General features: G+C 33.9%; 1 protein-coding gene and 1 non-coding gene across 3 annotated transcripts in view; both read left to right on the plus strand.

Moving 5' to 3' along the window:
• The first annotated feature begins 821 nt into the window (after window positions 1-821).
• LOC122715127 (prolyl 4-hydroxylase subunit alpha-1) overlaps window positions 822-26,326 on the plus strand; it is a 321,169-nt gene continuing 295,664 nt past the window's right edge. For both annotated transcript variants that reach the window (XM_043937050.1, XM_043937052.1), the window contains exon 1: window positions 822-1,009. The gene's annotated coding sequence lies outside the window, so the exon portion shown is untranslated. The remainder of the gene's footprint in view (window positions 1,010-26,326) is intronic.
• On the plus strand, window positions 1,702-1,793 carry Trnay-gua. The gene is given in 2 exon segments: window positions 1,702-1,738; window positions 1,758-1,793. It is a non-coding gene; the product is annotated as a tRNA-Tyr (tRNA).

Genomic DNA, 26,326 nt, shown 5'->3' on the forward strand with positions numbered 1-26,326 from the left:
CCATAAATTAAAATGGACAAATAGTTTAAATTATATCATTAAAGTTAAATTAATTATATTATAGAATACAAGCAAAATATGGTAACAAAATATCATTTAAAATAACAAATATGAAATAAAAAAAATTTATTTAATAATACATTAATAAAGATATTAATATGAAAAATTTTACTTTTAAAAGATATAAATTAATTATTAATTATTTATTTATTTATAAAGAAAAAGAACATAACTTAACATAACTTTTAACATAACTTAAATACTGTTTAGAATTTTTAAATTTTAAATATTAATATTGTATGTAAATTATAAATATTAATATTGTATCGACCTGAAGATGGCACATATATCAGCCATTATTAATTTAATAATTTGAACTAGTCACTGAATTAGAAGTTTTCAAAAGTTCTTTTTTTGTTTGTGATATATAAAATGTTTGTATTTGATAAAAAAATTATTCATAAATACAAAATTTCGTGGCTTCTTATCTTGTTTAGAATCAATATTGATTTATTTCAGAATACAAATTTTATAGTTTATTTCAAATTAAATTTTATTTTGCATTGCTTGTAATCATTATTTTAAATTAAAATCTAATAATAAATAAAGTAATAATATTAATTTAATTTAATATTTCTAAAGTATAAAATTCAATTTTTATTAATATATTTAAAATATTCTGTAATTGATTTTTTCAAAATAGTTTAAAAAATATTCAAATTTGAACTTCTTGTGATGCTGTTAGATGGCAGCACATGATACAATTATAAGCACGTTTGACAGTAGAATATTTTATTCGGAAACGTTCGACAAGTGGCGTTTGATATTACAAGTGCGATGTGTGATGATGTGTGTAAACAAAAAAAGTGCATTAATGTTCCGCGAAATGTTTGGCAAACCTGACGCAAATCTATGATAAATGTTAACTTCATCGAATGATTGGATGGACATTGATGTCAAGAAATATTTCGGTTACCATCACAACGAAGCATTTCAGTGAGCATTGTGGGTGAGTGTTTTTAGGTTATGCATTGATTTATGAATAACGATTTCGCTTATTTTAATCATGTATCATATCAATACTTGTCATATCATTGTAGAGTTATTTTGTTCTTTCAATTTTGTCAGAAATCATTTATTAATGTACAATCCGTTCTTTTGAATCTGCCATTCATTTATTAATTATCGTATCTAATTTTATGACATATGTATGTATGACTTATGTATCGCGAAAAGAAAAATATGAACATATAATTACTCAATTTCCTTTATAATTTCTGTAATATTATTGAGGTTTAATCTTAATCATGTAATGAATTTCATATACATGATCCAGAATTATTTTGTAATAATCGTTTTATCCTTCAATATATTTTTAAATTTGAACATTCGAACATGATATTTGTACAACTATATATTCTAATTCTAATTATAAAAAAAATATTATTATATTTCTTTGTCTTTTTGTGTATTATAATTAACTACAAAAATCAGAACGTTTTTGTTTTATTGTCTTCGAATATATTTATACATATATATATATATATATTAATAATCCATTATCTGTAATAATGCATTAATAATTATAATAATAATTATTATTATATACATATATGTGTATTATTATTAACAAATAATCTTAAAATTTACTGTATGATAAATTGCGATTTGTTTACGTTAAAACGTACTATTTTTGTAATTCCTTCGATAGCTCAGTTGGTAGAGCGGTGGACTGTAGTTGGTTGATTTCTGGAGACATCCATAGGTCGCTGGTTCGAATCCGGCTCGAAGGAAAATTTTTTTAATTCTCTAAAATTATGATTTTCATTCTCATCATTTGCTTTCATATTTTTACCTGTTTTTTTTACTATATTTTATAACATAGAAAGTACATAATTTAATAATATAATATTAAAAAATAGAAAAAATTATTTTTTTTATTATTAAAAGAATTTTTTTTCTTGTTTTTCGAATATGTCATTGCATTTTATTAATCGATATAATATAACAATTATTATTGTTTTATTTTATGCATCAAATTCATACTGCCCTCTGGAAGTGCAACTACATATCATGGTGTAGATGTTTGGTGGTAATGCAGATTATTTTTTTATAATTGCATATTAACTTTTTCCCGTTACTTCTAAATTAAAAAAATTAAATTTTAAAAAAGAAAAAAATGAGAAAGAGATATCTAACCTGTGTTTTTATAAAATTGAAAATAGTATAAAAATTATTATTCTATTTTTTTTATTTAATTTTTTTAATAAACAATTAAAAATATTGAAAATTAAACATTCTTTATTAATTTTAAATTATGAGACATTTATTTTTAAATAAAAAATATTTGTATTAGTATTTCATTATAATCATTCTCACATTTGTCACAAGATGGCTTCAAAGTCATTTCGCGATCGAATCAAATTTTCGAAATTCAATAAGAATCTCAGCAAATAAAGGATTGCAGCAAATAAATAACAGTAATACTAACAATCATTAGTGAAAAAATTTCTAAATAATCGAGTGTGTCGTGAAAGAAAATAGGGATTAATCTACTCTGGGCAATCGAGCGAATCGTTCGCGACGCTGATACACCGCGGGCGCGTTCACGTTAATTTATCGCCGGTCCGCTCTAATCGTCCTTCGTAATTTATTACTACTCTGTTCATATTTATTGGAGGGGTAGCAAGCTCCTGGCGCGGTGTATTGTACGCGCGAAATTGCTTATATTGTTGGTTGCACGTCAGATCGCGATAAATTATTCGATCGCAAAGGTGTGATATCTGACGCGCGATAGATCGCAACTATGGACGAACATGATTTGATATGGTACTTTATGCGACATTGCGCATGCGTTCATCGTTGTACATAAACATCGTGCAATAGTCCGATACAGAATATGAATTTTAATATTTTTAAAAGTAATCTCTTTTTCAATTAAAAGATTTGATCATTATTAAGTGAATTTTGAAGATTATTATTTAATATTGTATTATTAGACATTTTATCTGTATCTATGTACTTTTTTTCTTGATAAAGTTATAAGACAGTTTTAGCACACATATTAAAGGTTATTGATCGAAATGGATTTAACTGATCCTCTATCTTCAATGTAGTCTCTGTTCGGTTCATTCAGTATTCTATTCAAGAGGATGATATCATACCTCGATTTACTTAATAGAAGTTTTCATTGTTATTACGCTAACTCAAAAACTCTGTATCTATCTTATTATACAGCTTATCGTGTAACGAATGTATATCTTATCTTTCGTTTCTATTCTAAATTTTCTTTCTTTTTATTTTAAAACATTCATTCTTCTTTCATTTTTAATCTCAAAAGAGTTTGGTTCTCTTTCTTTCTGAAAGCGAAACTTCCTATAAGCGTTAAAGCTTTGAACACATACACATTCAAAGTTTTCTGCTCAAAGTACGCACTATTTGCACGCAAGTTATTTCCGATATACGTGTATATCTGACACGTGAGACGTGCATATCTGACACTTGAAGGAAATCGTACAAAGCAAGCCTTACGTGACTTGCCAAACCATACTATATGACTTGAAGTGAGATCTCGTGTGAATACGGATATCACGATGCTTATTCATAATTACTAAACTGCCTAAATGTATTGTTTAAAAATGATGGAGTAACGGTTTAATATTATAAAAATAACATAATTCTATAATTATAGAGAATTAGTAAATAGAGAACCAATTTACATTATCGATAATAAATCTTACTCAAACGTTGAACCTATAGACGATAATCAGATCATTCCACAACAACCAGATGAGATGAATCGCGTCACCGATTTATCCGGTCAAATATTTGCCTCCGGAATTTCGATGTTGGCGAACCTGGCAACCACCAATAGCGGCATAGCTTTTTGTCATTGGTATAATTGATAATCGTATGACTTGATCGCGCGTAATTTCGCTTCGTTTCATCGACGAGTAATATAATTTTCCTCTGAAAAAAAAAAAAAAAGAAAGAAAAATTGAACGAAACGTTTGACAATAAATTACAATAAATTATTTTTATCGAAAATTTTTATTGTTCCTTCTTCGAAATCCACAAAAAAGAAAATTTAAATACACGAAAAACAAAAAAAAAAAAATAAGAAAAAATGAAAATAACTTCTTTTTTTCAACTTTTCAAAAAAAAAAATCTACAGCCTCAAATGCTTCAAATTTAATTTATAATAAAAAATAAAATTCGTTTCCAAACGAAATATACATTTTTCACAATTATCGCCTCGATCATTTTCAGTTCAATCCTTCACTAAGTTAACAAGGCCGAAACGTGAAACGACGTGAAATTCCCCTAGACTCGAACAGGTCTCGAGACTTGAGAGAGTTAGCATCGAGGATTGTAGGATCGAAACAAAACTGTTGAAAGCGTTTCATTAGCCGATCGAGCTCTTCGTCGGGGTCATTGTTCGAGAGATGACCACCGGCAGAAGACGCGAAAGGAGAAACTACGGGATCAATATTGTCCGAAGGGGGAGGGGGGAGGGGACCGGTATTTGTTTGGGACGAAGCGGATTGCACATGGACGACACCGGCGATCGATTCGAGATGGAACTCTTTCATTAAATCGAAAAACGTCTTCGTTCCAGCGTGAAAGAACTCGATCGAGATTCGAGACGGTGGATGGTTTTCTCGAGGAACAGGTGCGCCGAACGAGTTGATTCTTCTTCCTTTTTTTTTTTTTTTTTTTTNTTTTTTTTTTTTTTTTTTTTTCTTTTCGTAAAGGAACTTGGTCGCTGAAATAGATCAGGGCCGTTATGGTGGAAAGGATGATTTTTGTAAAGGATATTTTTTTTTTTTTAAGTGACAAGAGAGTTTCTTTGTTTTTGAATAAGTTGAAAAGTTTGTTTTTGGTGGGAAAAATATTTTTTTTTTTTTCTACTTTGAATAAATTGAACTTTGTTTCTCAATTGAAAATGAGGGATGAAAATATGTTTAGACGTTGTAAGATTCATGCTTCTTATTTTTGAAATTTATCGATCAACTCGATAATTCTTCGTTCTTTTGGTTGGAGGATTCAGAGAAATTTCACGAGATGAATTCTCGTGAGGGAAATAGGAAAAGAGCGTTAAATATAAAAATAAAAAATTAAAATATTCGCGGTGTAAGCGCGATCGAAGAATGGAATTTATTATTTTGATCGTTAAACGAATGGAAAATTATCGGGATTGAAACGAAATCGATCTATCTGGTCGGTATTTTAAAATTAATGTCCCTTGTAATTAAAGGAAGTGTCCGATGAATGTGCCCGGTGAAACGCAACGATAAATATTTAACATCCAACTATTTTTCATATATTAATAATTCGTGTCGTCGTTGCGCCAACAGATTTCCAGATATTCATGAAAATTTATTAACGGTGACGTGATATAACGGCGGGAAAAAGTGCCGATGAATAATAAAAATTAATGGCGTCTGTAAACTGATACCCCGTGCCTCACAGCGGAAAGAGAGGGGGCGGGAGACTCTTCTAGAAAAACGCGACGACAGACTCCTGGATCTCATCCGAGGAGAAATCGAAATCGATTTGAAAAACGATGTAACGAGAAAAATGGATACGAAATAAGAAATTGGCGGTTCGATAAAGTTTAAGGAAATAAAATAGAATCTCTCTCTTGCAAGATTTATTTCTCGTTTTATTTCGCTTTGTGTATATACAGTTTATCTCGGGCAAGAACCTTCTTCTTATATAAATAACGATGTTCTATAAAGAAGCACAAAGTGGGTACAGCGCGATGATCCGTCACGAAAATAAAAATAAAAATAAAATCCTGGCTTAAGGGAAGGAGCGAGGGATCTGTAGGAGGGATCTCTTAATTAAAATTAGGAGATCGCCGAAACCGTCGTGTTGCGACGCTTTCGACAATCGTTTCGGCTCGTCGTTCCCAATTTGCATAACAGTAAAGATCCCGGGATTTCCCTTCGTTGTGCACGGGGAGACACGTAACACGCGGCCGTTACTTAGGCAATTTCATTAACCGCGAACCTACTTCCAGCGTGGGGCTCCCGACCAACGATACAACAGCTTGGGGATTGCGTCATGATCACGTGACCGAGCGTGCGCTGCCTTCTTTCCAAACTGGTCTCGTCGTCGTTTTTCGACTGGTTACACACATCCACTCGGCCTTCCCTCGAGCAAAATCCTGCGAAATTCTCGCTGCAACATCTTGGCGATTGTGCAAATTGGTAATTGGAAGCCGTATGATAAACGTAATAATCGCGGATTGCCGAGTGTCTACAAATGTTTTTAAATAATTCGGTGCATTATTTAGTTGTTATTTAGGAAAATTGAGGGAATCGCGTTGCGAGAATCTTTACGCGATCTTTGGAGAGAGAATACGAGAGAATTGGAATATCTTTTCAACGTGAAATAACAATATTTTTTTTTAATATTTCTTCGTGAAAATGAATATTTCTTAATCGTTTTTTTTTTCTTTTGGATTTATCATGATCGTTGGTCGGACGATTCTTCGAATATATATCATTATGCAATAATTATATTCGAAAGAATAATTTTTCTATCGAATCATGAGATTAACGTAATAGTAATCTGATAGAATAGCGAAGATTTATGGATACGATATTTTTTTTTAGATAGGTGTTGTTTCGAGAATAGCTTGTTCTTCGAAACATGACACGGTATTGCAAAAGTTCATTTCGAAATTATTCAAATGTATTCTATTGTGGTTAATCGAGGTGACGATCGAAATGCACGAAGTGATTTTTGTCGTACGAGCGGGTATCGTATTCGGCAGATACATACACCACGGTTTTCGATTCATCGTGGAATGAAGTCGGTGGGAAGAAGCGTATCTTGGCGTGCCATCGCGAATCTCGGATCAACGAGGCCGTTAGGCAATTCATTTCCTTCTCGTCTCGTAACGGTGACACCGGTCTTTTTACGATTTCGTGGGGAATACGAAATCACTTTAATCGAGTATCGCCACGTTACTGAATCGTCACAGTTGGGCGTTGAAAACTCACTGAAAAAAGTAACTTAAAGTTAAATATCTCGAATAAAGTAAGTACTTGTTAAAATGCTGGAATAAGATTTATTCGCATTTGACGCTACAATTATTTGCGATTATTATTATTTATCTTGAACAATAAATTATCGAAGTAACTTTTTTTCGCAATTTCTACTATTAAATTTTCCTTATCAGTGATTGAAAGGATTTATTTATGGAAATGAGAATATTTTTGCGTTCGTTTCGAAATTTTTGGAATAAGACGATTCAAAAATGTGTTTATTATACGTAATTGTAAAAATGCAATTGCACATATCCTATTTTTATTTCCACAATATGATTATGATTATAAAACAGAGGCTTGAACATAAACCCATTAAAAAAATAATTTAAAGTTAAAAATCTCGAATAAAGTTATTTCAAGTGATTAAAATGCTCGAATAACATTTATTCGCTTTTATAACCATTTGTTACCACAATTATTTTTAATTATCATTATATCTTGAATGATTATCATTATATCTTAAACGATAAATTATCGAAGTAATTTATCGAACTTCATTCGTCAATTATTAAATTTTGCTTATCATTGATCGTAATCTCTTCACCAAGGCCAGTCCTTGGAAGCTAGTTAAAATATCGTAAAAGATACACTCGACAGTATAGGAGCATCGTTCGAAATTTAGTAAAAAATTTTGAATAAAGTCAGTTTAAGTAATTACTTATTAAAATGCTCGAATAAAATTTGTTCATTTTTCGTATAATCATTTGCTACTACTAATTATTTTTAATTATCATTATCATTTTTAATTATTATTATTATTTTCAATTATCATATGTCTTGAACAATGAATTATCGAAATAACTTTATCGTAACTTCGACGATAAAAATTTTCCCTATCAGTCATATATCGTATATCGACGACGTGCAAATTTTTACGATACTTCTCGTTTCATCATTCTTTTTCCTTTTGAGAAAACAAGGTGTATACGATGAAGTGAAGCGTGATTCGCACGGTCACGATCAAAGTCGTGCCGTTCTCGAACAGCTCGAAGAATGCTCGCACGTCGTTTCAGTGAATCCGAATAGAATGCAAAGTGTACAGGTGAAGATTCAATGAGCGCATAAACCGTAGAATACCGATAAAAGCGGACGTTTCGTGCAGCTATTCTTGGCGATCTTGGCTGGGAAATGACCCCTTGGCCAATAAACACGGCAGCATGTTTTTGAAATTCGCGGGGATTGGCGTCCCACTTCGACCGAAAAATTCGTAAATTCTTCTCGAACTTTTCGCAGAGGAAATTTATCCGAGATGAGGAAGAAAAAAAAAAACCAAAAGAGAATAAAAATTCCAAAAAAAAAAGGTAACTTCGTCAAAAATATTTCAATTATTGATTTCCGCGAGATTGTTCTTGGATCGATCAAATTTTACCAATAACGATTATTCAGAGTTGAATTAAAATTTCGAGTGAAGTTTTACGTATTATAACGTTGATTATTCTTTTTTGTATACAAATAAAGATAGAAATTATTTTACGCTTGAATCGTTTAAAATTTAAAAAAAAAAAAAAAAAGAATTTGCAAGAATTTTTGAACGATGATCGAAACGACCCGGACGAGGATAAACACCCCCAAACACGAGCGATCAAGAGACAATACACCGGAGAATTCTTCGTGATCCAATTACGGGCCCCCTCGAAGCCACCGTTGAATTTCATTCCAATTTTCTTCGACTCGATATTCGTCGTATGCAGCGTTAGAAACGAAAACGTATTATTTGCCCGGGGAGATTCGACCGTTTCCCTGACCACGTGAATTATGGAAACTGCCGACTGCTCGCACGAGCAAATTCCCCAAAGAGTGCTCTGTCCACCGGATTCGCGACTCGTGTTATTAGTTCTGAAACCCTCTTTGAATGCGGCTGCCTGCCTCTCGCATTGTCACGCCGTGTTTCAACCTTTTTAGGGCTCATCTGCTTTTGCACAATGATAAGTAGTGCACGGATACTATTACACTGTTCAACAATTACAATACAGTGATTTGAAGTTTGTTTTTTTTGGTAAAAAAAAAGTGAATAATAATCCTCGAAATTATTATCGATCGTCGTGTTAATAAATATTGAAAGAATTAAATAATTGATTTCGAAAAGTGGAGATTTTTAAATTTCTAGTATCTCTCCAACAGGCTTTTAATCTTCGAATATTCATTCATCTTTTTCCACAATCGAGTGTACAGAAAAATATTTATATTCGTTAAATTCCTCTTCTGGTATCGAATAAATAAAGATACCTCGTTACAAGATCTATTACTTTGTACGAAACGAAATTAAATATTTATATTTCCTTGGGAATAATTTATTAAAATTTTCGATTCGGAAAATTAACCTTTAAATTTCGCTACAATCAATATACTGTTATTAACGACCGTGTCTAAATTAAATTACTAAGAAAGAAAAGATTAACCGATAATTAATAACAGGATATACTTCGAGGAAATTATTCAAAGATTATATCTGAGTAATTATCATACGTTGTGTTCGAGGCGCGTACGTACCACACGTCCCAAGACGAGCATGAACAAGGGCGCACCTGTAGATACGCTGCGACCTATAACCTACCTGGGAATTATCCCATTTGTTCCTAGAAATCTGGCCCGATGCATCTCACGCGTGCCGTTCCTATCTTATCCTAGTTATTCCTGGCAATCTCTAGCAATTATCGTTGAAACGTGTATTTCGCTTCCGACGGAATCGAAGGTAATCAAACGACAAAATTCGTGAAACAAAACTTCTGAAATGAAGATTTAAGATCTATCCAATTTCACCATTTTCTCTATATTTTTGTGCGTAACGTTTCTTCGTATTATATATAAATTTTATTTGTTCGAAGATCAGTAAAAGTGTTATGTATGAAACGAATTGTGACATTTATCTCATTATACGAAAATAACATTACAAAAAAACGTTAGAATTACACGTGCACACATACTAATAATAGACACACCAACGATATCTTGCACACGTGACCACTCCAAGTGCCATCTCGAGGTCTCGTCAGATGGCAACACACGTACTGCAAGTTAAGTGTAATATACATAACACATACAATAAGAAAGAAAAAGAGACGGCGATGGAATGCAACAGTCGTAAAAACCGCTATTGCTTTCTTACCGATGCCAAAGAGGACTGTAAACGGATCACGTACAGATGGTAAAAGATCGAGAAACAGACCAGAAATCTTTATTTCCAACGGTCGCTCTGAATACAGTTGTCCAGACATTGTTGTTTTAACGTTTTTCACTTACGCTGAATCTTTAAACACCTTCCCATTATCTTTCGATAAATTCGAACATCGAAGATTCTTAAAAATACGAGTATGATTCATTACTCGATGTATTCGATGAAAACTCGAGTTTTCGTATTTTTAAGGATTATACGAGACAGTTATATCTGTTGAAAGCTAATTACCAAGTTGATTCACGAAGCACGGAGTTCGATTAAAATGGAGAGATAATAATCTAGCTGTGAGGTATATAAGGACGTAGGAAATTATTAGAGAAGCAAAGTAGCGTAATACCGAATACCGGTACGCAAAGGAGGTGGGTAGGTTAGGAATCCGTGCTGACACGAAGCTATATCTGAACGTCGTCGCCGGCTCAATTTCAATTTTCCACCCTTCGAATGCAGCCTTGCAGCTTACACACGGACTGATCGTTGCTTTTCACCTATATACATACTTGTGTGTATGTGTGTGTATATATGTGTTTGTGTATGTGTTCGATCGACAGTCAGACGCGTTGGAATGTGCTTGGGACAATATTCGAGGAGAAGGTTCTTCCTTAATGGTTAATAAACCAACCCCCGATAAATTCTCTCTCTCCCCTCCCTTCCATATTCTAATATTCTCTTGTCCTTGTCTACCTCTACCAGTTCACATCAACGCGTTCAGGAACGGAACGATCTTTTTTCCTCCAGTTGAATATTCACCTCGTTTGGCCTAGCAGCCAATTTTCCTTTTATTCGATCGGCCCGGATTGTTCTTCCTCGCCGGTGTTTCGCCGCTTTTATTTCCATACCATCCTCTCTCTCGCCGAGTTTTCTCACCGCCTGAATCGATGTTCTCGTTAAGCGGCGGTGACTCCTTGATGCTTCCTCTCGAATTTTTTTACGAAACGTATTTCTTTTTTTCACGGAATGTTCGTTCGTGACGCGAGTTCACACCAGACACGTTTCATAAGCCGATAATCTAGATTATTTATTTGGTGGAGTTTTATCGTATATTGTCGTGCATCGTTCCATTTATTTAAACGAGGATGGATGCCAAATTTAAACATAATGAAATTTAACAGGAAACAGGAAAAATTAATTACGTAAAAATAATATCAAAGAAGAAAAGATAATGTAACAATAGAAATAATTTAAATTCGCATTTACTCAAATACGTTAAATATTTCATTTTTTTTTAATTTTTATATTTTCTATTATCTGTTATTATCACTTTGAATCTATATACTTATTTTTATTCGATGCAAAACAAAAAATTAATTCACGCAAATATCTCACGATATTTTTGTTTTAACTTTTTTAAAATATAATTTAAGATCTTAATTATAAACGATCATATAACGAACATATAAATTCCGATTATTTGAACGGAAAAGTGACAAGTAACGGATAGATGTAAATGGATTATGCGAATACAAAGTTCCACTCTATAATATAATTTTTGAAAACAATATTTTATATATATTCGTGTAATACACAACCACATCGCTCACTAGTGTTTTATTTTAATCGAAGATTCTTTGAAGAGAGGTGTGATTTAAACGCCTTTCACGGCGGTTTAAATAATCTATCAACAGATTATCGCAGTGGGACGAACTTAAAAATAAATTTCAGTTCGTTCGATTACCTGGGCGTCGTGGCGTTTTATATACAGCGGAGGACACCGATATTTCTTCGTTTCGAAAGAGCGATTTATATTGTGCGTCGAATCTTAGTGACGTGAATTATCGGATATCTATAAAGTCGTAGATTAACGCGAAAAAAAAAAAGAAAAAAAAGGACTTTCAAAAGAAAACGGAATATCATCATTGAAGCGAGACACAATAAATAACGGAAAGTTAATAATTTATTACGTTTCTATAAATTTTTAAATTAAAATTACGTTTCCTTCTCGATTTTTGGACGATTTTTTTTTCCTTTTATTTATTCGACATGATAAAAAAAAAAAAAAAGAAGAAAATTCTAAAGTTAAAATTGAAGATAGGAATTAAATAAAAAGATTAGATTGAAGACACTAATATTCGAGAATTTTTTCTCCTTCATCTTTGTTCGTTCATCGAGACTCTACGTTCTGAGACTTTGATGAATTTTCTGGGGGGGAGGGGGGGAAAGATAGAATTATTTTATTTGACTGGAGATTAAAATTTACGCGAGGCTGTTCGTTCGTTGACAAGATTCTCGACAGGATATATGTGTGATTAAAAAGTTATTTACGATGGGGCGTTGTTTGTTATAATTAACAGGCTTGATATTAATAAACGAGATAGTTGGATCGCAGAGGGAAACGCGATAAATTCTATGGAGGAATGTCGAGGATTTCATTAATCACTATGCATGTATCCTGTCTGTGTGTTTTTCAATATTCGATTCGCGTTTTCTTACATCGATATATTTATTCCATATTTATATCATCGTTGAGAATAAATTCCCATTAGGAGCATTAAATTTCAGGATCAAAGGAAATTAGGGAAAAAGAAATTTTTATTCGAAATTTAAATCAATCGATCGGACAATTTCAGAAAAATCGGGAGATGCAAGTTTAAATTAAACACGTCACGATTTCATCACATTTCTCTTTTCTCTAAATCTTCACCGCTCCTTTCATCCCTTTAGAATTCTGCGATCCGAAAACTCGGAAAGTTTTCGAGTTCCGCCTCTATTTCGATCTCTCTCGTCTTTATTATTCGTCGAGAAATTAGGGATTTTTTTTTTTTTTCAAAGAAGGCGGAGGGAGTATATATGTACACTCGTCACGATCGAGCGGCCATTCGATGGAGAAAAGTCGAACGGCCATATTGAATTGGAAAGTTTTCACACAGGGTTTTCGAAGAAGTTGGCTCGGCTGAAGACGGACGACAATTGGCTCGACTCGGTTCATTTTCTTACGGGTGGCAGCCAGTGTCCGGGGAAATTTTCTACTTGAAAAAAGGAATGGAAATTTTTCTTCCTTCGAACAGGAAGAACAAGTTTGTCGCCGTTCGCCACCTACTGCTCGATATTTTCTTGTTTTCCGTCCGACTCTCCCCAGAGATCTGGTCACTTGATGAAATAAGGAATGACGCATACAAGGAACCTTTGAGGACTTCCTAGCAAGAGGAAAGCAGATTTATCCCAATTGAAATTTGCGTATCACGTAGAATTTTGTTTAGTAGCAATTCGAAAACTTTCGAAAATTCTTGTTTAATTCTTGTCTCGATAGACATATCTAGGGATACCTAGATATTCCACTATCACTCTATATTTATTAAGAATCGCATTATTGTTTAAAAATCATTGAAATTAGGAATTCTATCGAGATATGTTATCATGTACAACTTATCAATTGTTATGAAACTGAAATAACAAATAAATGAAATAATATAATCAGCGATGCGGTGGTGATATCTAGGGATACCTAGATGTTCCATATCACTCTATATTTATTAAGAATCGCATCACTGTTTAAAAATCATTGAAATTAAGGATCTTGTCGAGATATTTAATCATATATATATATATAACTTAACTTGAAATAAAAATTTTTTATTATTATCGTGAGGAAATCAATTGTTACGAAATAACAAAGGAATGAAATAAAACAATCGGTTAAATTGGCGATGCGATGGTGATATCTAGGGATACCTAGATATAGATATTTCATATCACTCTATATTTATTAAAAATCGCATCGCTGTTTAAAAATCATTGAAATTAGAATCGAGTCGACATATTTAATCATATACAACTTAATTTCAAATAAAGACTTTCCGTTATCCGCGCAGGAATCAATTGTCACGAGGCTGAAATAACAAATGAATGAAATAATACAATCGGTTAAATCGGCGATGCGGTGGTGATTCATGGTGGAGAAGAAAACTGGTCAAACCGGTGGCGGGTACATAACGTTTCGCGGGAAGAATCGCGAATTCCGTACGCTTTGCGACAATGGAGGATATAAGCGGCGCGTGTTTGTCGTGGTTGGCCACCGGTTGCACCGGTGAAGACGAGTTTGCTCGTGCGGTTACGTTGCCACGCTTCGTCCCTCGTTTGCCGTGGACACGACAGTCGAATGAAACGCGCTCCTTGATTAATATGACGAAGTTCGTTCACGGGACGTGTGAACGTTTCGACTGTGGAGATTGGTAGAAAATGGTCGCGCAGTTTGCAAACTGTTCGTTGCTGTTCGATATAAACGAGTTTCGTGGAATTGAAGAAATTCGATTTGAAATGAAAAAAATGTTAGAAATTTGTCTTAAGCAACGAGACGAGATATCGCAGATTTTCTAGCGCTTTATCGAGAAATATCAGACAATTCTGAGTTCTATTTTCCCTTTACAATTTTTTGACAAAGTTTTGAAATTATAAATAAATTATAAATAAATTATAAATTGATAAAGTTTTGGAAAATTCCTCCTCGATCCAACGTCTCTCGATTAAATTGTAAGGCGAAGAGTGTTAAGTTAATCTTCCTTTTTTTTTAATCCTAAATAAATAATAATTTGCGAAGGAATATTGAAATATTATAGCTATATCATTCCTCTCCACGATACGATTAAACACTTACGATTTCGTAAAATAATTTCGCCTACTTTAAATATCGCGCGCTTAACAATCCTAGTTAATTGAAGATTTTGTGGGAAAATTCTGGCGGGCGCGTCGGTGCGCGACATAGTCGCTTTGTAGGGAGTGTCGATCGCGAAAACAATATTGTCGGTGCCGAAGATTTGCATACACAAAATGCTCGTATGCATATGGAACAGGATCAAAAGCGTTCTTGTTTTCTCGCCTCTTGTTGCTTTTCCCTCTCCCTCTCCCAATCCCTCCCCTCCTCCTCCCCTCTTCCCCCCACGCACGCGGATTACCTTCGTACGGGCATTTCTATCGATGCCTCTTGATCGTATACCTTGCATATTTTTTTCCTTTAATCAATAATGTCCAATAATTTTTTTCTTTTTTTTTTATTTTTTCGATTCGATTGTGTCGATAATAAATTAAAGATAAATATTTTCCATCTTCTTTCATCTCTGTCGAAAATAGTTGAAAGGACAAAGATGTTCTTTTTTTTTCTAATTCTAAAATAAAAATATTTCCACTCGTTATGAAATTTTTAAAAAATTTTACACTAATATCGATGAAAAATCGAGCAAGAACACAGATTGTAATTCACAATTGCATCAACTTTCGTAACGAGCAAAAGGAAGTTCGCTCCACGGATTTGCAAAGTGGTCAGAAACGGCGTTTGCTTCGAATAAAATGATCACCTCATTTGCATATTTTTCGTGCGCACACCTTAAATTCCATCGAGCGAACGATCAAACTCGAGATGCAAGACGATGTCAAGACATCCTGTCGAGCAGACGGTAGACGGGATTAAGAAGGTCGTTAAGAAGCGTCCTTAATATCTTGTTAATAATCCGTTATGGAAAACGACAACGTTCAAGGTGGTTGACAAATTTTTTTACAAAGTTTGAATTACCTCTTTTTTCCTTTTCCTTTTCCCGTTTTTCCTTTTTGTCGTCAAATGGCACGGTTCGATGAAATTTAATGCACGATTAACCTCTCGAGACGTGACGAAATATTTCCTCCGTGTAAATAAAACGACTTTATTATGCGTGACGAGATAATTCGTCACGACACTTTTAAAAGTTAACCTAGTGTATCGAAAGATTTAAGATAAAGGAATACCGTAAAATTATCTTATTTCTTAAATTACGATTATAAATAACGTAATATATCGTGTCTTTTTCCTTTTTTTTAGACCGCGCAAATTCCTTTTATTTTATATTTTCTTTACAAATGAAATGTAAGAAACATATTCCATCCTCGTGTAGAAATTAATTATTCATTTTAAACACAGCTATTTTAACGTCAATAAAAAATTTTTTTCCGCTTAGTATTTGAGTGCATAGAAATGGAAATCAAAAATATTCTAGAAACTACTACTATTTGTGATTTTTTTTTTAGATAAATGTGTCATTCGATCGAAAATAGATAGCATCGAGTTTAATCGAGTTTAAAAGGATCGAGTTTATCTCCCATCTATAATTTCCAAATTTGCTTTCCGTTCATCCTCTCCTTTAACATCGATACTCTTCCTTTGCCCCCTTCCCTCTCCCTCCTCGTATCATTAACACGAAGGCAACAGTTAATCCCGTCAGGCATATGCATACAAACCGTAGCGTCTTCATCTTTGCATATATTACGGAGTAAGCGTTCGCCGGTTGTATTAAGGTCTCGTTGCAACCGGGTATTAAATTCGCTGGTTGGAGATAGAGACGGTCTGGTCTCAGATACTTGGAACGAGAATAGAAGGAGGCGAAGCTATCCGAGTGCAACCGAGAAAGAGTTATAGTAAGCGATAGAGAATGTAACGAACGTGCAACGGTTGTTCGATCGATGGATATTTAAAAGGATTGATGAAAGTAAAAAATTTCACTCGCTCTTTCGAGGACGAAATATGATAAAAATTCGCTTCTCGCTTTATCCTGTACAAACAAAATTAAATTGATTAATTAGAAAAGAAAAAAGACATTTTTTACATGCTCGTATTCGTTTTCCTCTTTGTAATCATCCTTTAAATTTTTTTCCTTTATGCTACGCGGAACACGGCCTGTGTGACGATGGCGCGAGCAAAGATATAATACGGAGGGAAACGAGGATGAAGGAGAGGGGGCCTCGTCGTCTGCCTAGAAGGCAGAGCTGCGAGAGTTGGTTTTCAATACAAAAGTCGACACCGGAACCCCTCGATATCGATGCTGGATAAACAAAAACAAAGCGTCGTCGGCTTACGGTGGGAATGATGGTTGGAGAGAGACGTCGGGAGGGGTGGTGTGGGTCGGTTATCGAGTCGAAATACTCGGGCACGAACGATGCCCGTAGGCGGAGCGACTCGTCAACACAAGGATACGGGTATGCCGACCACGTTTCCTACGAGCATCACTTCGATTAGACTTCTCTCTCTCTCTCTCTCTCTCTCTCGATAAACGTACTGCCCGTTTTCGATTTTCTATCCTTTATTCTCGGCCATCGAGAGCGAGATGGAAAATGACCTCGTAATTTGAGAAGTATATTATGTACGGTAATCGTTTCGAAGAGATATCGTGTTTCAAAATATGTGTATAAATAATATATTTTTCAACGGTAATACGAACAGTTTGAGGAACGGAAAATATTTCTGAAATTTAGGAAATTTCATTTTAATAGTGGTAAGTTGTATTCTTTTGAAATATGCGTTAATTATAGTAAATGTACATGATGCAAAAGTAAGAAAAATAGTAGAAAATACACAAAGTACATACGTATTATGTTTGAAGAATGAAGCGAATCTCTATGTAAGTTTCTCTCTGTCTCTTTAAAAAAATTTGTACAAATTTGATTTTGCATAAACATCCAACAATGTGATAATTTAGTAAATTAATATAGGTTAATTAAATTATGAAATAACATTGTCGACGTGAAATAATTCTTTGGCTTAAAGCTTGTACACTTGAAAATCATGTTGGTACGTGACTTGTAAGGTTCTTGTAATTAAAAGTTTCTCTTGAGAAGCTGTTTTTATAAGTAGCAAAAATTGTTGGGAACATATTTCTATGTTCTTTAATGTCCACACACATCCGGAAAAAGTAAACATTTTCAGCGTGAATCCCATTCCCGACAAGTCGTCCCGGTTGTACAAATTAAAATTAAAATTGAAATTAAATTGTATCTCAAGCGCGAGTGCGCCCAGTTGGACGTTACAAAGGATTAAAAAAGGTGAATTTAAAACATTTCAATCTGCCATTCCATTCTAATTAGAAAAACACGAAGAACAAGCTTACGCGACGACCATCCATTGCTTTTCGAACGAATGCTTCCCTCTTCCAAAGGATTGTTCGATATTTTATTTAGAAGAATACCGAAATATACTTTATTTATGTTTGTATAAAATGTATTTGTATTTTTTATATCTTCTTTTGTAGAAAACAATGGATTCTTTTAGCCATTAAATTTTTACGATAAAAGATTCTTTTATTATTAAATTATATATTATTTAATTGATATATAATTTTATAAAAAAAATTTTAAAATAGATTTCGATATAGTATGATTAATCGTAATAGTATAGTATGATTAATGTAATCTTATGAATATCACAAATCTAATATCTAATTTAAGCTAACCTAACTTTTGTTTTCGAAATCGATTTTTTTGTTACTAGATGACACGAACAATTTATCAAAAAATCGAAATTCTATTCTTCTACTTTAATATTTTTAGTCTTTGTAACTAAAAATATTAAACTTTCATAAAAAAAGAATGTTTAATATAACTTAGCTTTTGTATTTTAATTATTTTAGCTTTTTGTATTTTATGTCTAGACTTTGTAACTAGATAATATTGACTTCATAAAAAAGGATCTAATCTAATCTAACTTTTAATCTAACCTGTATTTTAATATTTCTACTCTTTGTTACTAGATAACTTTTTCTAGCTTTTATTACTGTTAAGCTGGCTTTCGAAGAATCGAAAGATTCCACGATAATTATTCCATTTTAAACAAAAAAACGAATCGAACCAGATTTTTTAAAAAACAATAAAATACCAACGAAGGTAGGCAAAATAGATGGTTTAGCGGAACCACCGGAGAACGAACAATTGTTGAAATTGGCGAATTACATAACGAATACTGACGCGGTTCACTGTAAATAGCGGAAACAAGTTAGAGGCAGCACCCGGTTTCCGCAGCAACCGTTCCCGAACTCTATCCGCCAGGAAACTTCGTATTGCGCGTTAGGCGTAGTTGTCGAAACGTGTTTCTAAACACGTATCCACAATATACGTGGACCCCGTGTACGCGCAAGGTGTCCTCTTTCAATCTGCAAATGGACGCATCTCCATACATGTGTATTTGTTTGAAAATAGAAAAATGATGAAACGCGAAAAATAGAGGTAAAGAGAGAAAGGGAGAAAAAAAAAATATTCGAGGAACGAGGAGGGGGAGGGGGGAATGACGCTCGAGGATATTAGAATGTTACAGAGAAATAGTAGTAGATGAAAGTATTTTTCCATTTCTATTTTTACTCTCTTTCCTTGCTTTTTTTCTTTTTGATAAAAAATTTTATCTTTACTGTCAGAAACTTTGACTCTTCTTAATCACACTTCTCCGTTTAAAACTCGTTCGTCTTTTTTCTCTGGCCTCGAAACAATCCTCTATCGATCTTTTAACCACGACGATCGAAAAGATATAGCACTCGAAGCAAAAACATCGGTTACTCGACAAGGTTAGGTCTTCCAAATTTCGTTTCGAAAATATTAATCCTGCTGGAAAGAAAATATTTTTGTCAGCCTTCATCCCCTTTATCCCCTTATTTTATATCTTAAATAAAAGTCTTCCTAGACTTCCTAGACGCGTGTTACTCGTATTATCGCGTCCCTGAAAATTAGCAAGCGTAAATCGTACCCCTTGGTTCTCCACCCCCGCGCACCCCACTCCTCCACCCTTTCAACTGTGTGTTCAACAAAGTTCGTTTCCGTGTCTAGCATGAAACATTGGCTCGAACTTTGCTCGTCCGCTTTTTTTTTTTTTATTTTGCAAACTCGTTACCGCCAAATTAGCGCAGCGTTGTCACAACGGGGCCCGCTTCAAAAGCAGTTTTCGTTCTCGTTCGTGTCGAAACGAGAGAAGCTGCCGTGGGATTGGATGACGAGGGAGGGAAAGGTGGTGGGGTTTCTTGGCCTCGAAAAAAGGGATTCGTTAGATTTTTCCCTATAAAGGAAATTATCCCTGTAAAGTAAGAAGAAATCGGCGAGGAAAAGGAGGATATTAAATGTTAATTGAATGTTAAATTTCATCTCGAAGGAACGAAGAGGTAATTCAGTTCAATTTCATTTTCACAAATGATCTCGTTTTTCTTTTTTTTATTTTTTAAATTTTTCTATACTCGTGTAGTGTAATTTTTAATGTAAAATTCTATATAATTTATGCGAAATTTGCACGATTATTAATTATATATAGTAAAATCATAGTTTGAATAATTTACGTTGTTTTGCATATCACGCACGTTCTAAATAGATATTTTCGTTCATTTTCAAATTTTTCACGTATAAGCGTGAAATCAATGATGAATGAATACGCATAAAAAAAAATTATTAATTTCAAACGCATAATTTTCTCGTTTTCAAAATCACGAAAAATTTCCTGCTTTCGCGTATGCAATTAATAATCCGCGTAATTTTCGAAGAAGAAAATTCCTCCGAGGGTGAGGATTAAAAAATTAATAATATCTCCAAAGATGACGAATAATTTCCATTTCTTCTCGTTATAAAATCATGGACGACGAAATTTCCATGTGTAATAATCCGGATAATTTTCAAAGGAGGGAGGAGGATCGGGGAAGGAATTAAGGAGTATTCGAGTAATAATTTCTGCTTCTCCCTCTTTGCAAATTTTCGAATCTCCGCCCTCCATTAGTCGGTGGTGGAAACCTTCGATTCTACACCTTTCGCCCCGACATACCCCGCCTTTGATCTATAATCCACGATCACGGTCCGTCGCCCCCTCGAATTTACCCTCTCAAGATTGAAGCGCATCGACCGCATACGGGTTGTAAAGCAGCCGAGCAGTGTCCGCGCACGCGCACACTCCTCGCGCCGGTTTTTTTGCGAAATTTCGCGTGAATTTGCAATTTCATCTCCATATCGGCGATGTGGAAACGCGCGAAGAAGTAATTTTCCTTCTTGGCCGCGGGAGGAAAAGAAAGAGAGAGAACCCAGATGGTTTGAATCGATCGATGAAAAGTGTTACATCTTTTTTACAACGAGCCGAAAAATTTTCCGAGTAACGTGTTTCTGATAAAATAATATCGCTACATCAACAGAATATCGACGCTTGTTTAATTATCGATTTACTTTTGTTGAGAATTTACGCGAGAATTAAATAATTTATAAGAAAAGAATAACTACTTTCCTTCCATATATATATATATATATATCTGGTTTTACTTGGTTGGATTGGCTAACCAGTGTATCGAGATAACCGAATAAAGTAACACAAAATTGGATTTCCCAATTAATCCCGATTGTTGAAAACTAACACACGCAGCAAGAGAAGCACGTGTCCCGTCCCGAAAGTTGTACCGTGTCTCTCTTCCAGAGCGAAAGAAAGAGGAGGTAAGGAAGATCGAAACTTGAATAATGCTGTGAGAAGATCAAGAAAAAAAAAATCCACGTTGAATCGAAACAATAACGAATAAAATTACAAAGCGCGATTCTCGCGGCTCGCGATTTAGTAAATAAAATGATCGCGGTTTCGTTTCGTTCCTTTTTCATTTTTCTCCCCCTCCCCACTCTCGATTTCCGTTTCTCCATAAACGAAATTAAAAAACGGGAGGACAGCTGCGCGATATTGCCTTCTCCGATTCGACGACAGTGAAAAGTCGTCGTCGATTTGGCAACGGCGGTTGTATAATAAAACGGAACCGACAACTTTTTTTTCTCCTCCGAGAACTGTTCGCGCCTCTCTCCTTTATTTCTTTTCTACTTTCCCCCCTTCTTCCCTCTTTTCTTTCTCCATGTTTAAATACATCTCAACGGTTGAATAACGCGGTTGAATTATTTCCTGCATAAATATCGGCCTTTTCGGGAAACATGATCGAGCTCATTATGTATTATGCATAGCTCGATAGAGATTGGAAAAAATATTATTCTTTGAACGGTGAGGTGAACATTTTCATTGTTACATTATATTTACGAGAGGTTCTATTTTATTCGTACTTACAGAAACAAATGATACTATTTCTTGTAATTTTATGGCGTTTTCCGAAATTGATATATCATATAATTATATAGAATATTTTTTCTTTAATGATTTCATAGAAAAAATTATAGCAAAGTTGTTCGAAATAGAGAAATATGTATTTTCATGGATTTAGAAGGCTTTTGCTACATCCATGACAATGTTCCAAACGAATCTAGTAATCCTTTCTTATAAAATCAAATTTATTTAATCTGTAACCGTATAATTTTTTTTTCTTTTAACCAGCTTTGAAGTTATTCCAGAAACATTGAAAATCATGGATTATTTTGTCGCGGAATGTGCACATTTTTCCTACACTTTTTCGTCGTCACCGCTGCAATTATAAAGGCTAAAAGCGAAATTTATATTATCGTTAGTTTTATTCCTTTCCCAGTCCACGGAATTCCAATTTTCTCCTCGCTCGCGAATGATATTAACTTTCCCAAGGGCGCAAGTGACATTTTGTTCCCTGTAACGAAAATTAAGTTTCACCGTCTCTCAATTGGCGTAAGTGCATTCCTTCCATCGTTGAAACCTTCATTCCCTTCAATTCCCTTTGTACTACTTTTCTCTACGGTGTAAAGACGTTTAAATATTCTTTGAGCAGAATCGATAATGATAAAAATCAATTGTCTAATTTAACGAGTGAATGCATTCAAGTTACAATATTCAAGTTATATTCGCTTGCCAATGATATAATTTTATTCACAAAGTGATGAAAACATATTTTTCTTCACTTTTGATTATCTCTTAATCTTTAATTTACGATCTAATAATTTCGTATAATATATATATATAGAAAAAAAAGAAATACCGAAAGTCAAAAGTACATTTTAAAAATTAATTAGATTCTGTAAAACTTATTTATACAATTTATATAACTCGTTTCTCGAATCACCAACTCTTATTCTTTTCTTCTCACTGACTCTGATACACATCTTCGATCAAATAACGATCAACTTCTCCTATCCCAAAATTGAAACGAGATATCTTGGATAATCTTATTTAACGAAAAGCGGGCCGATATCGCAATCCGAGTTTCGATCTTGGTAAGGCCGCGCCCTCTACCTGGCCCTCTTAATCGATCGTTATTGGATTACCGTTCGAAATCTCGATTAATAACCGTTTAACCTGCCGGTTGCCTGGGTTTACCCGTCTTTTACGTATCGCGGATAACGTAGTCAAGCCAAAGTTTCCTTGTTTTACCACGAGAGAACGCGATGAAAGCTGATGAGAAACGGGAAAAGTAGAGGAAAGCAAGAGCTGCCGCTTTGATGTCGACTGTTACGGAATTTTTTTAATCAATTGAACGCCGAATTTTATCGCGAAGGAAAATAGATTGTTCGGAAAGTAATTTCGTTTTTTTTTCATGACCAAGCACAAAGAACACAAACCGCATAAAAATCAAACGATTTTTCTTATAAATATACCATATAAATAAATCACGAAATGCCAACTCTCGAAATATGTAAAAACACGGTTTAAAGTGAAGTTGGCTGGATAAACGTTCGAGTAGCGACGCTCGTGTGAAAAAACGAAACTATTTTCCGAACAATCCAATATTACCGATGGAACGAAGAATGTTAATTGAAGAAAAAGAATCCAAATGTAATTTGAATGATTCAATAGAATTATTTTTTTCATTCGTCTAAATCTAATCTTTTCAACAGTTCGCAGTTTTAAATAATCGTCATGCTTGTTAAAACGTCGGGTTTCGTACAACATCGTTACAACACTCATGAACGTTTCCTACGTTGCCGCTTGCGGTGTTTCCGTAAAACAGTTGTTCTAACTAGTTCGTTGCCTAATTACTTTGCAACGAGTACAGTGGAAAATAAATAAATCGAAAGATGCGTATCAACTCTAAATAAATTCCAAGATTGGAATTCTGTATTTCCCTAAAAATAAACACACTTGTATGTTTAAAGTTATAATGGATAATAAATAGTTATAATGGAAAAAGATAAGGAATAATAAAAGATGGAGAAAGATCGTCGAGAAAGCATTTCGATTTGGAGAGTGGCTCGATGAATAAAACTTGTAACGTCCTCTAGTATATTTATCGCAGAATTAAGCGCGACGAATGGAAAGCCGGCGATAAACCTGATTACTCGGGTATCGCGATTATCGCGTTCACAAATCGGTTTAATGGGCCCATTCGACAGAAAATATTCGAAGGCCTGGCTTTTCGCCGTATGGTTTCATCTTTCCCCCGAACTTCTCTTTCGTCTTTATTTTTAAAAATACGAATCGAATGGATGCTATATAGTCGTTTTAACGACTAAATTTTATCTTACCACGGCACAAGTAACGAGTAGAAATTAGAATTTAGAATTTCTATATTTTCGGCCCCCGAAATGAAAAATATTTCCATGTCAGCCTCCCCTCCCAGAATGTCAATCAGTGATTGTACAGCGCACGTATATAGTCGGGCAGAGTGAAAAAAGGTACAAACCAACGTAACATATCGAGTATACATTGCGTCCCCCAGAGAACTAGAAATATTCATTGGGATTCGGTGTCTCGCTAGAACCTAAAGGGTTAAACGATATATTATTTTTCGTTTTTTGTCTTCTCTCTCTCTCTCTCTCTCTCTCTCTCTCTCTCTCTCTCTCTCTCTCTCTCTTTCCCCTTCTACTGATTTTTCGTTTATTCGTCCAGCTCGGACATGGCCTCGATCGAAACGACAATACGTAACATCGATCGAGCCCGACGTTTCATTGTCTCGTCGTTGTTGTTGCTGTTGTTGTTCGTCTGAAAATTTTCACTCCTCTGTCCGTGTTCTATGGCTCGTTAACCAGGCTTTTGTTTTTTATTAAACGACTTGTTAGTCGTTTGGGTTGGGTTTTTTTTTTTTTTTGGCGCATTGTCGATCACGAATTAATAGGCGTTTCGAAGGAACGAAACGAATTCGAGGATACGCGATTTTTCTGGAGAAATTGGTTGGAGAATTGCGGGAAAAAGCGTCGACGTTTTCGAACATTTGAACATTCGATGCTCCACGGGGGGATTATTATACACGGGCACGAAACCAAACCACGCGAAATCTGATCTACGCTTCCTAAAATCCGGAAAGGATTTTATGAAAATCTAGCGTTGAAATCGCGACTTACACCGCTACAATTTGAAATTCATACCGGATTTTGCCAAAATGTTGAAAGGAGTTTAGGAAAATCTAGGATGAATTGCAAATCGGAAACTCTCGTCTGGATATCATCGTCCGAGATATACGCGTTCCAACACTTCAAATTTAAAAATGAAATTTTAAGAAGAAAAATTTCGGAACTCGATTAAAAATGAAAAGAGATACAAATGATTTTTAAAAGAGAATTTTCGTTCAAATCTATAAAGTGAAAAAAATTCTTAGTTTGAATTTTTTTTTTTTATGTATAAATAAATCGTAGAAAAAAAAACCGAAACTTCTTCAACTGACTTATGTTTAATACTGAGTGAAGATGGAAAAAATTTAATAATTGAAGTTACGAATAAATTTACTTCAATAATTTATTGTTTAAAATATAATTATAATATGACTATAATAATTACGAATAAATATTATTTTAACATTTACTTAAAGTAACTTTATTTTTAATTTTAAATTACTTTTTTACTGATTGCAACGATGGACCTTCTTTTTACCAGAGTTTCGAAACGATACTTTCCAGAATGTATCCTTACGATTTTTGATGTTATATCGATGTCGAGAAGAAATTAGCTTCCAAGACTTTAGTGAAGGGATTGCCGACCAGCGATGTGGAAAATTTAATAGTCGAAGTTACGAGTAAAGTTACTTCGATGATTTATCGCTCGAAATATAACAATATGGGACAGTGTACAAACCTTCTTTCCATGCGTTCATAAGAAAACAAATCCAGATTGTGAGAAAGTTTAAACGATCTCTGATTCAAAGAGAGACTCGCCATCCAGGAAGATAAAAGTTGCAGAGAATCATCCACTCTTTCGAAAAATTGATAAAATTGATTAGAGAGATTGCTAAATCAAGATTTTATATCGATGAATATATTAATGCAACCGACCTGTAATATCTAAATACTTCGATAATTCATTGTTGAAAACATAATAATAATTGAAAATAATTGTAGTAAATGATTATAATTTAATAAGCGATATTGAAGTAAGTTTATTTGATATTTTGAACTTTAAGTTAGTTTTTCGATACCTAAAATCTCTGCTTCACACGTTCAATTTCATTTCTAGAATTACATATAATAATATTTTATTTGGATCATTTTATTCCAGAAATCTCCATAGGCAAAATTTAATAATTAGGTT

The sequence above is a fragment of the Apis laboriosa genome, unplaced genomic scaffold, assembly GCF_014066325.1.
Source record: "Apis laboriosa isolate Shangri-la unplaced genomic scaffold, ASM1406632v1 scaffold34_cov151, whole genome shotgun sequence".
NCBI classification, from domain to species: Eukaryota; Metazoa; Arthropoda; class Insecta; order Hymenoptera; family Apidae; genus Apis; species Apis laboriosa.